Genomic DNA, 19052 nt, shown 5'->3' with positions numbered 1-19052 from the left:
AAGGAATATGTTAGATCTATGGGTCTACGCAATAACCCGTAGTGATTGATAGCAATATACTAGAAGATTCCTGTCAGAAGCTTACAGCAGAGGTTCCCAAGCTCTTCCAGTCCAGCAGGGGTGTATCAATAGAGGAGGGGACCCGTGTGCAGTCCCCGTCAGCGCTCCCTTCCCTTCTATCAGGTAATGGCAGTGACAGTGTCTCGGAGCACTAGGTGGTGTACAGGTCTCCGGGAAAATGGCGGGGGCGGCCATTTTCTCAGCAATTTTTCTGGAGACCTGTACACCACCTAGTGCTCAGAAACACTGTCACTGCAGCTGGACTCTGGAGAGGTAAGTACAGAAAATGCAGGGTGCACCGCACCGATTATATATATACGCCACTGCGGTCCAGGTTTCAAGGATATTCATGCTTGAGTCCACAAGGTTAAATTAAACTGACTGAGGTACTAATACAGTACTACTGTTCCCCTAGAGAAAATTAAATTCTGCATTGTTGGAGTAACAAGGATCCAGCGTGTGTTTCCTCTGCATATGGATGTTCCCAGAATATGGTATATGTAAATCTAGTGAATAAGAAATATCTTGAATCTTCTTTCTGTGTTTCTAGAACAGGATAACAATGTAGAAGAGGAAGTATGGGACACACAGAGAGTTATGTGACAGGTGAGCTGTGCAGCCTAGTCACTGTGTCACTCACTACACAGAAATACACACCACAGTCACTCAGTGTAACTTGGTCTTTCTTCAGGTGGAAGGATGATGTGCTTTTATCCTCTATGATGGAAAATCCATTGTACGTTCTCTGTGTCAGATCATTAATGAGCGCTGAAGGGCCTTTACCATTATACTGAACATACCAAAACAGAAAAGGTGAGGTGGAAACTTTATATGTACATTCCAATAATACAGAATCTCCGGAGCGGACAGTCAGTGGTCCTGATGTCTGGTTTACACTCTGTGTGGTACTTTCCCCTGTAAATATAGTTATAGCATTAGCAATTCATTCCTTAAAACTATGATGTATATAATGATAATGATAGTTGTATGGTCCTATATATTTATTATAGTTAAATACTTTGTAACCACAAATCAAAATCCCCTTTATACTCACAAAAAACATATTTTATGCAAAGTATTACATACCTATGAATAAGGTCCCAGAGAGAATAAATGTGATGATAAAATTCATGATTTATTGCTCTGCAGTTTTGTAAACCATATGCCTGTGTATGCTGTATGAGGTTAAGAGAACTAGAGATGTGGAAGTCTTATCATCACCAAATCTATATATACACTCAATGTCACTTCCTAGAATAAATGTGCTTCAATTGCACCTAAACAGAACAAAGACCTCACACTGTGACTGGCTGTCAGGTTGGATCCAACAACATGAACACACCCATTTCTTCCTGATACAGTTATATGGTTTTACTTTGAAACAGGGTATTGTAGGCCGTGGGCAATGCAATGTACTGGGGCCCCTACCCACCCATTCACAGAAGCCAATGGAAAAAAATCTTAACATGCCCCTCATGCGGTCCAGCGTTTTCTCTCCACATGCTTCCATACAGTGAAGGGCTGTTGCCACTCTGATTCGTGGATAGCTCCAGCCATACACCAATCAGCATGCTGACAGCCATTCACTATCTGGCTGCAGGCTGGGAGGGAGGAAGAGAATGCTGCCTGACCACTCTGATTGTGTGACCACCACCTGCCCTGTACAGAGGCCCCTGGAAATGTGGGCCCCTGGGCATTTCTAGAAATTGATTATATTTTCAGTAATGAGGCTCATTAAATTTGCATCACTGTCTCCACTTCTAACTGTCAAGCACAGCTGGGAGCTAATTGGTTGGTACTTTCTCTATCTTTACTTTATCTCTCTCCAAGCTTTGATAAGTTCCCCCCTATAAATGAAACTATGGGCCTAATTTATGGCCTAATCCAAGCTTTAATATGTTTCCCCCTATAAATGGTTATCGCACTATGGGCCTAATTCATGTTTGTATGCAATGCGATGTTCACGCAACTGAGCAATTATCAGTAGACTGTGCATGCATTGTGAATGTACTGTGCACGTGGAAAGGTACCTTTGCTCGCAGGGAGATTTTTAATACAGAGTGAGTGATTGACAGGAAGGGGCCATTAGAGAGAGTTAATGATGAGTGGTGGCAAAAATGCTGTCTGGTTCATGGCCATTTTTGGGGCGTGTATCTATATTCAGCTATGATCATGTATGTAGAGAAACATGGCGCCAGTGTTGCTACTGCTGTGGCCAGTCTGCATTACCATAGACTCACTCGAGAAGGTTATGGGGGTATGCAGACCTGATCGGTAGAGTGCGTTTTTTGTATCCCTGCGATCAGGTAGTCGCCACCTACAGGGGGAGGGTATTGTGTGTGTGTGTGTGTGCGTAGGTGTGCGATCGCATGTGTAGCAAAACTGCACAAACGTCAATTTGTGCAGTTTCTGCTCAGCCCAGAACTTACTCACCCGCTGCGATGATCTGGGCTGGAGCTGATGTCAGAAATCCTCCCACAAAATGCTGGGTACCTCCTGGGACACTCCCTAGAAACGGTCAGTTGCCACCCACAAAGCCCTCTTCCTGTCTCTCTCCTTGCGATCGCCGGTGCATTCGTAATTTTCAGACCATCCCATCACTGACCGGCAATGTATGCACCTGCGCAGTGCAGTGCATACACATGCGCAGTTCAGACTTGATCGCAGCCTGTGAGAAAATGCACAGCAGTGATCAGGTCTGAATCGGCCCCAATGTTCTTCAATATTGCGTTGATGCTTCGTATGTGTACACAATGGCTCCGGTGGGCATTTATATCCTTTTCTGGGCAGCAGCTTCACTTGCGATGGTTAGCAAATCTGTAGCCTGAAAAGACGCAGCTGCAAACGCATGTGTAGACAAACTTGAATTAGACCCGGAACACATTGGCGTATCTATAATTGGAGCAGCGTATGCAGTGCTCATTTAGTATATAATCTCTCTGGAGTCCTGCATCGGCACTGCACAAATCACTGGGAAAGTGGTGTGGCTGCCATCTTCCCAGAGACCTGCAGGGGATACGGTCGTTAGGTAGACACAGCTTAGGTCAACAGTGACTAGGTCGACCACTGAAGGATGACATGGGCATTAGGTCGACATGTACTATATTGACAGTACAAAAGGTCGACATGAGTTTTTCACTTTTTGGGGGGGGGATTTAAGGGTTTGTTGCATTTTTACCCCTTTTTCATACTTTACGATCCACATGGACTACAATTGGGAACTGTAACCTGTGCCATGCGCAGCGGTAGCAGAGCGAGGCAGCTTTCGCTCGCCATGTGAGGGGACACTGTGCACTAATTGTGGTTCCCTGTGACTTTACGAAGAAAACGACACCAATAAAAAGTCCAATAACTCATGTCGACCTTTTCACCTGTCAATATACCACATGTCAACTTAATCCCATGTCAACCTAATGCCCATGTCGACCTTCAGTGGTCAACCTAATGACCTCGACCTAAGTTGTGTTGACCCAACGACCCATACCTGACCTGCAGATGCACAGTACAGAGATCACCGTGAGGATGATGCAGACACTGTACTCCTGGAGGGTGTGATATGATATGCCAGTGTTCTGGATGCCAGCGGTCAAAAGGCTGACCGTGGCATCCTGATGGAGACAATGCTGATAGGGGCCAGGTAAGTTGGGGGTTGGGAGTGTCCTGGAAACTAGGCAAGAATGGAGTGAGTTTTTTTTTACTTTTGTCTTTGAATGTAAACTATGTATGCCAACTTCAGTTAGCGCTTACAGCAGAAGCAATGCTATATCTTTGCAAAATAGAATAACATAATGTAACTGGGGGAAATGAGAGACACACAGAGAGTTATGTGACAGGTGAGCTGTGCGTCGTAGTCACTGTGTCACTCACTGCACAGAAATACACGCCACAGTCACTCAGATCAACTCTAGCTTTCCTCAGATGGAAGGATGTTTGCCTTGTATTATGCTCGGCTGAAAATCCTTTGTTCTTTGTCAGTGTCAGGTAATGTATCAGCATTACAGGAGCTTCACCAGGATACTGAACATACCAAAACAGAAAAGGTGAGGTGGAAGTTTTATATGTACATTCCAATAATACAGAGTCTCCTGGGAAGACAGTCAGAGGTGCTGCTGTTTGGTTTATGGATTGTGCATTATTTCCACCTGAAAATAAAGTACCAGCATTAATAATTTCCCCAGCAATACATAACATGCATATATTGTTACTTATCCCTCATCCACATTTATATGCACTGTAGTCAGAAAACTTATATATTTCAGAAATGTATTTACCTATTAGAAGGGCCCAGGAGAGAATAAATGTGATAGAATACATGATGTGTCGTGGGCTGTTCTACAAACAGTAGTCTGCTGTATATGTTTCTAGCAGTGCTTATAGAGCTACAGAGTGACACGGGCTGTCTGGTGACATGTGATCTGTCCCACTTCCTGTTTTAGAAATGTTCATAGTGACACATATTTTATACTTCACTATTAATTTGATTTCAGCAAAATGTCAGATCAGAGATGATAGTAAATGTGGCAGTTGTCTTTGGCCCACAGGATAGAAACATACTGTACTACTTTCCACTAACTGGCCTTCCTTGGGGGAACTTAAAAATAGCTTCTAGTGTCCTAGGAAGACAGACTCCTTATTTAAAACAGGGTAAATGGCCGTGTTAAGTGATCTGTTTGATAAGATAATAATACTAAAAATAATAATAATAATAATAATAATAACTCTACAATCCACAGAATCAAACAAACATGTCTATGGAAGGTTTCCAATTGAAACTAACCTAGTATCTAACACAGTAGCGGCTCTTGCCATTGGCAAGCAGGCTTTTTGCCTGGGGCACCGCTGTCCCGATGGTGCCGCTGCTGCCGCCGTTGCAACAGCGTCATCCTGATCCCTGCTCCCCGGCTGCAGCAGGCACCACTGACTGACGCTAGAGGTCATAATTGACCTCTAGTGTCTGTGCGGCGCTTCTATGGGAGAGACGTCATGACGTTTCTCCCATAGAGAGGAGACGGTAGCCAGAGACTGCGGGCAGCGCAGCAGCAGTCGGGAAGCAGGAGTGGGGCTGGTAAGTATTGTGTTGCTGTTTTTTTTTTTTTGTGTGTTTGTAAGCGGCGCTACTGGGGCACAGCTTCTGGGGGCACAGCTACTTGGGGCACAGCTAGGGGGCACAGGGGGCACAGCTACAGGGGGCAAATAAACTGTGGGCACAGCTACTGGGAGCACACCTACAGGGAGCACAGCTACTGGGATCACAACTACTGGGGGCACTGCTACAGGGGGCACAGATACTGGGGGCAAATCTACTTGGGGCACAGCTACAGTGGTCAAAGCTACTGGGGGCAAATCTACTGGGGCGCAACTACTGGGGGCACAGCTACAGGAGGTCACAGCTACAGGGGTCACAACTACTGGGGGCACAGCTACTGGGGGCACAACTACTGGGTGGACAGCTACGGGGGAGGCACAAGTACGGGGGGATAGCATGGCCATGCCCCTTCCCTATGAAGAAGCCACACCCCTATTTTTGGGCGCACACCCTAGGCGCACACAAACTCTATTTTACCTTGGGGGGTGGGGGGGGGGCACAAGGTCTAGAACCAGCCCTGATCTAACATAAGAATAAATTGTAAAAGGAAAAAAAACAGTGCTGGGAAGCGGAGTTAACTAAGTATCAATGTACAGTAACTAACTGGAGTTTAAAAAAAAAGATACTCGGCCTAATTCAGACCTGATCGCAGCATCAAAATTGTTCTCTAATGGGCTAAACCATGGGGCTAATTCAGACCTGATCGGTGCTGTGCGTGTTTGAACAGCAGCAATCAGGCCTGAACTGCGCATGTGCCGCAGTGCGCCGGCGCATGGCAGACAGCCGACGGCTGTCTTAGGCTAGCGATCACCTCTGCCTGATTGACAGGCAGAGGCGGTCGCTGGGTGGGCCGTCAGTGCTTAGCCGCCGTTTACTGGGCACGGTCCGGGCAACGCAGGCGTGCCCGGACCGTTGGGGGGCAGCCGCTGGGCTGCGACCTTGGCTGCGACGAGTAGCTCCCTGCCAGCGCGCAGGAGCTGCGCTGGTAGGGAGCTACTCCTGAAGTACAAAAGCATTGTGGCTGTGCGATGCTTTTGTACCTCTGGGATAGGGCAGGGACTGACATGCGGGGTGGGCTAGCCCTGTGCTGGGCATCCCTCACGCATGTCAGTGTGCCTGAACGTAGCTGTGCTAAATAAACTCTGAATCACCCCCCAAGTGCACTGCAGGGGGGGGCAGATATAACATGTGCAGAGAGAGTTAGATTTGGGTGGGTTATTTTGTTTCTGTGCAGGATAAATACTGGCTGCTTTATTTTTACACTGCAATTTAGATTTCAGTTTAAACACACCCCACCCAAATCTAACTCTCTCTGCACATGTTATATCTGTCCCCCCTGCAGTGTACATGGGGCCTAATTCAGACCTGATCGGTGCTGTGTGTTTTCGCACAACAGCCGATCAGGTCTGAACTGCACATGACAGACAGCCGATGGCCGTTTCAGCCCTGCGATTGCCTCTTCCTGATTGACAGGTAGAGGAATTCGCTGGGCGGGAGGGGATGGGCCGGCGGCATTTGGCTGCCATTTTAGGGGCGTGGTCCAGGCAGCGCAGGTGTGCCCGGACCATGCTGGGGGCGGGCCGCGGTAGCTGCATGAGATGTCACTGCAACGAGAAGCTACCTGCCAGCGCGCTGTGTGATGCTTTTGTACTTGTGCTTGGGGCAGGTAGGGTCTGACATGCGGGGCAGAAAAGCCCTGTGCTGGGCGTCGCCCCGCATGTCTGTGTGACTGATCGTAAATGTGCTAAATTTAGCACAGCTACGATCAGGTCTGAATTAGGCCCATGGTTTTGCCCATAAGAGAACAATTTTGCTGCTGCAATCAGGGCTGAATTAGGCCTACAATTTATTACATGAATAACAAATGACATACAAATAAAATATGCCATATGTCTAATGATATGTAATTCATTATTATTATTATTATTTAACCCATAAAATATGCAGTAGCAGAAGACAGACTCATATATATAACGTAGATAATCCCTAAATGGAGTAAAATAGCCTTTAGGAATAAATAGTTCAAAATATAGGGGGGTACACCCTCTAAATGTTAAGTCTCAATGGACAGGATGTACTAAATGACATGGCCGCCCATCGCCGCCATTCGTCACGAGACTAAGCGCATATGTACTTACATATGCGCTTAGCATTGCGAAGGACTGCTCTTCAGATAAGAACTGTCCTCTGTGATCCCTGGTGTCTCCTTGACTTCCTGGATTCAGCCCCCGTTGTCATTTTGCTCATGTGTAGAATGACGGGGCTGGCCATGGGGCATACTGGGAGGGATCCGATCAGATCCCTCACACAGCGCTGTGAAGAGAGGCCCATAGGCTTCTATGGGGTAGCGAAAGAGAAGAACAATTCCAGACGCGCTGTCACAGCTGCCAGCAAGGGATTGTCAGTCCCAATACAGAGTTTTTACAACAAAAGGCAAGTAAGCCGGCGCTGGCTGTCTTTCCAATAATTAAAACAACTATGGATGATTGAAAAACACTTGTATTTATTAACTGACACTAATTAGTGAATAAAAACATGAATAAAATATAAAATTCACACAATCATATAAAATTAAGGGCATATATGGAGCTGAGAAAAAATTCAAATGTGCTGCTAATGAGTGTCCACTTAGGATCCCGGACTAGAACACTGGACAAAAGTTCCCTGGGGAAGAGAAATGGAATACAGCTGGTTTTACCCGTATAAGCGGAGGCTTCCAATTGCTTTTGAAAACAGCAGGCGAGCTGTATCACTTGTATTCAAGCTGGGTCTCTCCGATGAATGCTGTAATTGATATGTCCCACAGAGAACAATTCCAAGGCAGGTGTTCCAAAATAGATTGTCAAAAGTCCATATCTGGATCCTGTGATGAAGTGGAGCACTGGTGATAGTGGTGATGGCAGCTTTTTCACACTTAACGCGTTTCCCTAGGCACGGTCACCTAGCTTCATCAGAAGTAGAGCTCCCACTGATTCAGGGATCTATTTAAACCCTATTTAATCACCTGATGCCCAACAGGTGTGTAACAGGTGTATAACAATAATGAGTAATCAATCATCCATAGTATTTATAAAAACTATAGTTTTGCAATTTCACTAATCCCATTTAATAGATAGAGTGATGTGTAGGAGGCAAACCCACAAAAAATGTATATATATATATGTAATCCATAAACATAAATAAAACTGAATAGGAAAGGTGTTAAAGGTCAGTACAGTCACATGACCTAATTCCGGACTCTTAGTTCTATAGATTTTCCATGTAAATCTCAGAAATCCCTATGTTATGTATATCCAAGCCTGCAGACCTTACTAATGATATTAAGATCACTTTTATATATATGATAGCCAAGTCTCGATGTTCCGTCCTGCGGCCCCGTGCAGCCCGGTCACGTGACCGGCAATGGCCAGTAAATGTGGCCTGGCGGAAGTAACTCGGTTGCTAGGCAACCCGTGTATACTCCGGCGTACGGTGTCCGGACCGGGGTTGTCTAGTTGCTAAGCAACCCCGGTGAGCGTCGTCGCGATGCGCGACGACGTCACTCGCCTGTCATGTGACTCACAGGGTGGGACCTCAAGGACGGAAAAGCGGGCATATCTTGCCCCACTGTGGGCATATAAGGAACATAGACCACATATGAAAATCTTGAAAATGGGATACATAAATATATAAATCATTGTTTTTAGCATATGGTGACACTTCCAATTATATTGAATACTTATAATTTCTGGTTCTTACGATAAGAGATTATCTTCAGATCAAATGTTATATGAGATACATGCAATATTAATCAGATAATACTCATATACTAGAACTATATGAGACAGTTATACATAATGCAGATTCAATCGATAATATCTTTCAGATCTTCCTTAGATCTCCTCAGGATATATATTTTGATACAGGGCACACATAAGATAATAATAGTACTAATGGTAGCAATTAGTAATGCTTGCTTGATAATAAATAAAATTTAGACATTAAAGATGCATAATTTTTTATACATTTATATAGAACCCAAAATGGGAGGGAGGGGGGGGGGCGGAGACCAACACAAGAAGAGAAAGGGGACGGTACAAATTGATGGAGCTTTGTTTTTCTCACAGAACCTGTCATCTTCGCTATGATTGGGTGGCTATCCGGCCGTGGGGGGACCTCTGTTAACAGAGGTGTCCCAAATATCCCTATATGTCCCGGATATACGCACTACCCAGGCGTGCTGACAGGGAAAAACCACCGTCCCGTCCAGGTTGTGCGTGGATGCCTCCACGGCCGAACAGACCACACACAGGTGTCACAGAGTTGTCACCTGTACCAACCACAGACGACAGATGTTCAAATTTATTGAGAGATAAGAGTTCAACATGACATCTCCCAATGGTTTTATATTACTATATTTAATTCCATTGTCTCATTTAAACCAGTCGGGTGTACTGAATTGAACTGTAACATCCAATATATCTCTCTCTTACATAAGGTTGTATATCTATCTCCACCTCTCACAGTAGGTGCCACATGTTCTAAAGCTAGGATTGAAAGGCATCCAGGATCTTTCTGATGTGTGTTTAAGAAATGACGAGATACACTATGCTTGAGGAAGCCTTTAGCAATATTTCTTTTGTGTTCCATGAACCTGTTGCGCAGTTTCCTGGTGGTGCGACCTACATAATATAAGTGGCAACTACACCAAAGTAAATAGATGACATATGAGGAATCGCAATTCATAAATGATTTAATTAAATATACATCAGTTTTGTTTGGTAGATCGACAGACACTGTTTTTCTTGGTGTATGTGTACAAACTTGGCATTTATTCTTACCACAGTGGAAGAAGCCAAGTGGTTTCTTTGTCAACCATTCGGATCCTGACATATATTGCCTCTTTTTATCATCCTTATCTATTGTTTTCAAATGGCTAGGTGCCAAGAGAGTTTTTAGTGACCTATTCTTTCTATATATTATTTGTGGTACTTTAGGTAATGTATCTGTTAGAGATGAGCGGGTTCGGTTTCTCTGAAACCGAACCCGCACGAACTTCATGTTTTTTTCACGGGTCCGAGCAGACTCGGATCCTCCCGCCTTGCTCGGTTAACCCGAGCGCGCCCGAACGTCATCATGACGCTGTCGGATTCTCGCGAGACTCGGATTCTATATAAGGAGCCGCGCGTCGCCGCCATTTTCACACGTGCATTGAGATTGATAGGGAGAGGACGTGGCTGGCGTCCTCTCCATTAGAAATTAGATTAGAAGAGAGAGAGAGATTGTGCAGAGTCAGACAGAGTTTACCACAGTGACCAGTGCAGTTGTTGTTAGTTAACTTTTATTTATTTTAATATATATCCGTTCTCTGCTATATCCGTTCTCTGCCTGAAAAAAAACGATACACAGCAGCAGCCAGTCACACAGTGTGACTCAGTCTGTGTGCACTCAGCTCAGCCCAGTGTGCTGCACATCAATGTATAAAAGGCAAAGCTTATAATAATTGTGGGGGAGACTGGGGAGCACTGCAGGTTGTTATAGCAGGAGCCCCCAGGAGTACATAATATTATATTAATTTAAAATTAAACAGTGCACACTTTTGCGGCAGGAGTGCCACTGCCAGTGTGACTAGTGGTGACCAGTGCCTGACCACCAGTATAGTAGTATATTCATTGTTGTATGTATTGTATACTATCTCTTTATCAACCAGTCTATATTAGCAGCAGACACAGTACAGTGCGGTAGTTCACGGCTGTGGCTACCTCTGTGTCGGCAGTCGGAACTCGGCAGGCAGTCCGTCCATCCATAATTGTATTACAATATATACCACCTAACCGTGGTATTTTTTTTTCTTTCTTTATACCGTCATAGTGTCATACTAGTTGTTACGAGTATACTACTATCTCTTTATCAACCAGTGTACAGTGCGGTAGTTCACGGCTGTGGCTACCTCTGTGTCGGCAGTCGGCAGGCAGTCCGTCCATCCATAATTGTATTATTATTATAATATATACCACCTAACCGTGGTTTTTTTTCCATTCTTTATACCGTCGTCATAGTGTCATACTAGTTGTTACGAGTATACTACTATCTCTTTATCAACCAGTGTACAGTGCGGTAGTTCACGGCTGTGGCTACCTCTGTGTCGGCAGTCGGCAGGCAGTCCGTCCATCCATAATTGTATTATTATTATAATATATACCACCTAACCGTGGTTTTTTTTCCATTCTTTATACCGTCGTCATAGTGTCATACTAGTTGTTACGAGTATACTACTATCTCTTTATCAACCAGTGTACAGTGCGGTAGTTCACGGCTGTGGCTACCTCTGTGTCGGCAGTCGGCAGGCAGTCCGTCCATCCATAATTGTATTATTATTATAATATATACCACCTAACCGTGGTTTTTTTTCCATTCTTTATACCGTCGTCATAGTGTCATACTAGTTGTTACGAGTATACTACTATCTCTTTATCAACCAGTGTACAGTGCGGTAGTTCACGGCTGTGCTACCTCTGTGTCGGCAGTCGGCAGGCAGTCCGTCCATCCATAATTGTATTATTATTATAATATATACCACCTAACCGTGGTTTTTTTTCCATTCTTTATACCGTCGTCATAGTGTCATACTAGTTGTTACGAGTATACTACTATCTCTTTATCAACCAGTGTACAGTGCGGTAGTTCACGGCTGTGGCTACCTCTGTGTCGGCAGTCGGCAGGCAGTCCGTCCATCCATAATTGTATTATTATTATAATATATACCACCTAACCGTGGTTTTTTTTCCATTCTTTATACCGTCGTCATAGTGTCATACTAGTTGTTACGAGTATACTACTATCTCTTTATCAACCAGTGTACAGTGCGGTAGTTCACGGCTGTGGCTACCTCTGTGTCGGCAGTCGGCAGGCAGTCCGTCCATCCATAATTGTATTATTATTATAATATATACCACCTAACCGTGGTTTTTTTTCCATTCTTTATACCGTCGTCATAGTGTCATACTAGTTGTTACGAGTATACTACTATCTCTTTATCAACCAGTGTACAGTGCGGTAGTTCACGGCTGTGGCTACCTCTGTGTCGGCAGTCGGCAGGCAGTCCGTCCATCCATAATTGTATTATTATTATAATATATACCACCTAACCGTGGTTTTTTTTCCATTCTTTATACCGTCGTCATAGTGTCATACTAGTTGTTACGAGTATACTACTATCTCTTTATCAACCAGTGTACAGTGCGGTAGTTCACGGCTGTGGCTACCTCTGTGTCGGCAGTCGGCAGGCAGTCCGTCCATCCATAATTGTATTATTATTATAATATATACCACCTAACCGTGGTTTTTTTTCCATTCTTTATACCGTCGTCATAGTGTCATACTAGTTGTTACGAGTATACTACTATCTCTTTATCAACCAGTGTACAGTGCGGTAGTTCACGGCTGTGGCTACCTCTGTGTCGGCAGTCGGCAGGCAGTCCGTCCATCCATAATTGTATTATTATTATTATAATATATACCACCTAACCGTGGTTTTTTTTCCATTCTTTATACCGTCGTCATAGTGTCATACTAGTTGTTACGAGTATACTACTATCTCTTTATCAACCAGTGTACAGTGCGGTAGTTCACGGCTGTGGCTACCTCTGTGTCGGCAGTCGGCAGGCAGTCCGTCCATCCATAATTGTATTATTATTATAATATATACCACCTAACCGTGGTTTTTTTATACCACCTAACCGTGGCAGTCCGTCCATAATTGTATACTAGTAAACTATCCAATCCATCCATCTCCATTGTTTACCTGAGGTGCCTTTTAGTTCTGCCTATAAAATATGGAGAACAAAAAAGTTGAGGTTCCAAAATTAGGGAAAGATCAAGATCCACTTCCACCTCGTGCTGAAGCTGCTGCCACTAGTCATGGCCGAGACGATGAAATGCCAGCAACGTCGTCTGCCAAGGCCGATGCCCAATGTCATAGTACAGAGCATGTCAAATCCAAAACACCAAATATCAGAAAAAAAAGGACTCCAAAACCTAAAATAAAATTGTCGGAGGAGAAGCGTAAACTTGCCAATATGCCATTTACCACACGGAGTGGCAAGGAACGGCTGAGGCCCTGGCCTATGTTCATGGCTAGTGGTTCAGCTTCACATGAGGATGGAAGCACTCAGCCTCTCGCTAGAAAACTGAAAAGACTCAAGCTGGCAAAAGCACCGCAAAGAACTGTGCGTTCTTTGAAATCCCAAATCCACAAGGAGAGTCCAATTGTGTCGTTTGCGATGCCTGACCTTCCCAACACTGGACGTGAAGAGCATGCGCCTTCCACTATTTGCATGCCCCCTGCAAGTGCTGGAAGGAGCACCCGCAGTCCAGTTCCTGATAGTCAGATTGAAGATGTCAGTGTTGAAGTACACCAGGATGAGGAGGATATGGGTGTTGCTGGCGCTGGGGAGGAAATTGACCAGGAGGATTCTGATGGTGAGGTGGTTTGTTTAAGTCAGGCACCCGGGGAGACACCTGTTGTCCGTGGGAGGAATATGGCCGTTGACATGCCAGGTGAAAATACCAAAAAAATCAGCTCTTCGGTGTGGAGGTATTTCACCAGAAATGCGGACAACAGGTGTCAAGCCGTGTGTTCCCTTTGTCAAGCTGTAATAAGTAGGGGTAAGGACGTTAACCACCTCGGAACATCCTCCCTTATACGTCACCTGCAGCGCATTCATAATAAGTCAGTGACAAGTTCAAAAACTTTGGGTGACAGCGGAAGCAGTCCACTGACCAGTAAATCCCTTCCTCTTGTAACCAAGCTCACGCAAACCACCCCACCAACTCCCTCAGTGTCAATTTCCTCCTTCCCCAGGAATGCCAATAGTCCTGCAGGCCATGTCACTGGCAAGTCTGACGAGTCCTTTCCTGCCTGGGATTCCTCCGATGCATCCTTGCGTGTAACGCCTACTGCTGCTGGCGCTGCTGTTGTTGCCGCTGGGAGTCGATGGTCATCCCAGAGGGGAAGTCGTAAGCCCACTTGTACTACTTCCAGTAAGCAATTGACTGTTCAACAGTCCTTTGCGAGGAAGATGAAATATCACAGCAGTCATCCTACTGCAAAGCGGATAACTGAGTCCTTGACAACTATGTTGGTGTTAGACGTGCGTCCGGTATCCGCCGTTAGTTCACAGGGAACTAGACAATTTATTGAGGCAGTGTGCCCCCGTTACCAAATACCATCTAGGTTCCACTTCTCTAGGCAGGCGATACCGAGAATGTACACGGACGTCAGAAAAAGACTCACCAGTGTCCTAAAAAATGCAGTTGTACCCAATGTCCACTTAACCACGGACATGTGGACAAGTGGAGCAGGGCAGGGTCAGGACTATATGACTGTGACAGCCCACTGGGTAGATGTATGGACTCCCGCCGCAAGAACAGCAGCGGCGGCACCAGTAGCAGCATCTCGCAAACGCCAACTCTTTCCTAGGCAGGCTACGCTTTGTATCACCGCTTTCCAGAATACGCACACAGCTGAAAACCTCTTACGGCAACTGAGGAAGATCATCGCGGAATGGCTTACCCCAATTGGACTCTCCTGTGGATTTGTGGCATCGGACAACGCCAGCAATATTGTGTGTGCATTAAATATGGGCAAATTCCAGCACGTCCCATGTTTTGCACATACCTTGAATTTGGTGGTGCAGAATTTTTTAAAAAACGACAGGGGCGTGCAAGAGATGCTGTCGGTGGCCAGAAAAATTGCGGGACACTTTCGGCGTACAGGCACCACGTACAGAAGACTGGAGCACCACCAAAAACTACTGAACCTGCCCTGCCATCATCTGAAGCAAGAAGTGGTAACGAGGTGGAATTCAACCCTCTATATGCTTCAGAGGTTGGAGGAGCAGCAAAAGGCCATTCAAGCCTATACAATTGAGCACGATATAGGAGATGGAATGCACCTGTCTCAAGTGCAGTGGAGAATGATTTCAACGTTGTGCAAGGTTCTGATGCCCTTTGAACTTGCCACACGTGAAGTCAGTTCAGACACTGCCAGCCTGAGTCAGGTCATTCCCCTCATCAGGCTTTTGCAGAAGAAGCTGGAGGCATTGAAGAAGGAGCTAACACGGAGCGATTCCGCTAGGCATGTGGGACTTGTGGATGCAGCCCTTAATTCGCTTAACAAGGATTCACGGGTGGTCAATCTGTTGAAATCAGAGCACTACATTTTGGCCACCGTGCTCGATCCTAGATTTAAAGCCTACCTTGGATCTCTCTTTCCGGCAGACACAGGTCTGCTGGGGTTGAAAGACCTGCTGGTGACAAAATTGTCAAGTCAAGCGGAACGCGACCTGTCAACATCTCCTCCTTCACATTCTCCCGCAACTGGGGGTGCGAGGAAAAGGCTCAGAATTCCGAGCCCACCCGCTGGCGGTGATGCAGGGCAGTCTGGAGCGACTGCTGATGCTGACATCTGGTCCGGACTGAAGGACCTGACAACGATTACGGACATGTCGTCTACTGTCACTGCATATGATTCTCTCAACATTGATAGAATGGTGGAGGATTATATGAGTGACCGCATCCAAGTAGGCACGTCACACAGTCCGTACTTATACTGGCAGGAAAAAGAGGCAATTTGGAGGCCCTTGCACAAACTGGCTTTATTCTACCTAAGTTGCCCTCCCACAAGTGTGTACTCCGAAAGAGTGTTTAGTGCCGCCGCTCACCTTGTCAGCAATCGGCGTACGAGGTTACATCCAGAAAATGTGGAGAAGATGATGTTCATTAAAATGAATTATAATCAATTCCTCCGCGGAGACATTGACCAGCAGCAATTGCCTCCACAAAGTACACAGGGAGCTGAGATGGTGGATTCCAGTGGGGACGAATTGATAATCTGTGAGGAGGGGGATGTACACGGTGATATATCGGAGGGTGAAGATGAGGTGGACATCTTGCCTCTGTAGAGCCAGTTTGTGCAAGGAGAGATTAATTGCTTCTTTTTTGGGGGGGGTCCAAACCAACCCGTCATATCAGTCACAGTCATGTGGCAGACCCTGTCACTGAAATGATGGGTTGGTTAAAGTGTGCATGTCCTGTTTTGTTTATACAACATAAGGGTGGGTGGGAGGGCCCAAGGATAATTCCATCTTGCACCTCTTTTTTCTTTTCTTTTTCTTTGCATCATGTGCTGATTGGGGAGGGTTTTTTGGAAGGGACATCCTGCGTGACACTGCAGTGCCACTCCTAGATGGGCCCGGTGTTTGTGTCGGCCACTAGGGTCGCTAATCTTACTCACACAGCTACCTCATTGCGCCTCTTTTTTTCTTTGCGTCATGTGCTGTTTGGGGAGGGTTTTTTGGAAGGGACATCCTGCGTGACACTGCAGTGCCACTCCTAGATGTGCCCGGTGTTTGTGTCGGCCACTAGGGTCGCTAATCTTACTCACACAGTCAGCTACCTCATTGCGCCTCTTTTTTTCTTTGCGTCATGTGCTGTTTGGGGAGGGTTTTTTGGAAGGGCCATCCTGCGTGACACTGCAGTGCCACTCCTAGATGGGCCCGGTGTTTGTGTCGGCCACTAGGGTCGCTAATCTTACTCACACAGCTACCTCATTGCGCCTCTTTTTTTCTTTGCGTCATGTGCTGTTTGGGGAGGGTTTTTTGGAAGGGCCATCCTGCGTGACACTGCAGTGCCACTCCTAGATGGGCCCGGTGTTTGTGTCGGCCACTAGGGTCGCTAATCTTACTCACACAGCTACCTCATTGCGCCTCTTTTTTTCTTTGCGTCATGTGCTGTTTGGGGAGGGTTTTTTGGAAGGGACATCCTGCGTGACACTGCAGTGCCACTCCTAGATGGGCCCGGTGTTTGTGTCGGCCACTAGGGTCGCTTATCTTACTCACACAGCGACCTCGGTGCAAATTTTAGGACTAAAAATAATATTGTGAGGTGTGATGTGTTCAGAATAGGCTGAAAATGAGTGTAAATTATGTTTTTTGAGGTTAATAATACTTTGGGATCAAAATTACCCCCAAATTCTATGATTTAAGCTGTTTTTTAGTGTTTTTTGAAAAAAACACCCGAATCCAAAACACACCCGAATCCGACAAAAAAAATTCGGTGAGGTTTTGCCAAAACGCGTTCGAACCCAAAACACGGCCACGGAACCGAACCCAAAACCAAAACACAAAACCCGAAAAATTTCAGGCGCTCATCTCTAGTATCTGTCAACATACGATCTTGTCTCAGGATTTTGAAATTTCTATTTAGTATGTTGCAAATCTGTCCTGCACAACTGTTAAATTTGCATATAAATGCCGAACTTCTATCCATTTTTTCCCCATATTCTTCTTTCCTAGAATTGTATTGTAGGAGGCTATTTCTTTCCAAACTAGAAACCTCTATAAATGCCTTTTGTAGAAGGTTATCGGGATAACCACATTCCCTGAAAGATTTAAGTAAACTTTCTGCTTGTTCGACAAAAGTATCAAAGTTGGAACAATTCCGCCTCAGGCGAATGAGTTGTCCCTTAGGGATGTTTTGTTTCCAGGGTCTAAAATGTGAACTCGTGAAGTGTAAATAAGAATTGGTGTTTGTTTTTTTATTAAATGTGGATGTGATTATTTTGTTATCAATAATCTCAAGGTTTACATCCAAAAAATTAATTTTGGAAGTGTGAAAAATGGAAGTAAAAGAAAGATTATATTCATTACAGGAAAGGGACTGAATAAATTGTGTCGCAGAATTAAGGTCCCCATCCCAAATAATAAATAGATCATCAATATAGCGCCCATAGAGGACCAGGTTCTTCGCCCAGCCACCATCCCACACATGGGTTTGTTCGAACTCCCCCATGTATAGGTTGGCATATCTGGGCGCGAACCTGGTCCCCATGGCTGTGCCCATCACCTGTAAATAAAATGCACAGAGAAACAAAAAATAATTATGTGAAAGGATAAAGGAAATGGACGTGATAAGGAATGATTTTTGTTCCTCACTGAGGTCATCATCGGAGTCCAATCTCCTTTTAATAACCTCACACCCCAACTTATGAGGGATGTTTGTGTACAAAGCAGAAACATCTAAAGTGAGAAAAGCATAAGAGTCTCTCCATGTAATGGTGTTAATTAAATTCAAAAAATGTGTAGTGTCTTTGATATGAGACCTCAGTGAGGACACTCGAGATTGTAAAAAAGAATCAACATAGAATGAGAGGTTGGAAGTCAAAGAGTCAATGCCAGAAATAATAGGTCTCCCGGGAGGTGCAGTGATGGTTTTGTGAATTTTAGGAAGATAATAGAAAACAGGAATGTGAGGATGTGCAGGGTATAAAAAATTATATGTATCTCTGGTAATAACTCCAGACTCTAAGGCTCCTTCTAATAAGGTTTTAAGTTCTAACTGGAATTTTATGGTCGGATCCCCTTTAAGTACACTGTAGTGCTCTTGATTACTTAGTTGTCTTAAAGACTCACTTATATAGTCTGAACGGTCAAGAATTACTATTACCCCCCCCCCCTTATCGGCTTCTTTTATTATGATAGTGTGATCTTCTGTCAATATTTTTATTGCTTCTTTTTCCTTTCTAGTTAGATGGTTGTTTTTTATCATAATATTTTTGACACATATCCCTAAAGTCCTCCAAAGTAATACGATAGAAGGACTCGATAGAACTACTCTTAGCACTAATTGGGAAAAATTCCGATTTTTTCTTAAATTTATCTCTGTTCTTTATATCAAAGATTTTTTCCTCAGTTCTAATGGGATTTTCTGATTCTGTGTTCCCTTCCTGCCATAGACTCTCTAAAGTGTTTATAAGGATGGTGTCTGTGCTGTCTAGTACTATAGGGATAGATGTATCCTGTGTCTCTTTTAATCGTTTATTTGCAAAATAACGTTTGCGACAGAGCGTACGTACAAATCTGTTCAA

General features: G+C 44.8%; 1 protein-coding gene across 1 annotated transcript in view; it reads right to left on the bottom strand.

Moving 5' to 3' along the window:
- The window catches only part of LOC134891357 (T cell receptor alpha chain MC.7.G5-like), a 545029-nt gene that overhangs the window by 141109 nt on the left and 384868 nt on the right, over positions 1-19052 (bottom strand). The window lies entirely within an intron of this gene.

Source organism: Pseudophryne corroboree, chromosome 1, assembly GCF_028390025.1.
Source record: "Pseudophryne corroboree isolate aPseCor3 chromosome 1, aPseCor3.hap2, whole genome shotgun sequence".
Lineage (NCBI taxonomy): Eukaryota > Metazoa > Chordata > Amphibia > Anura > Myobatrachidae > Pseudophryne > Pseudophryne corroboree.
The sequence above is the reverse complement of the archived record's forward strand: the minus strand, read 5'-3'. Positions and strand labels throughout refer to the sequence as shown.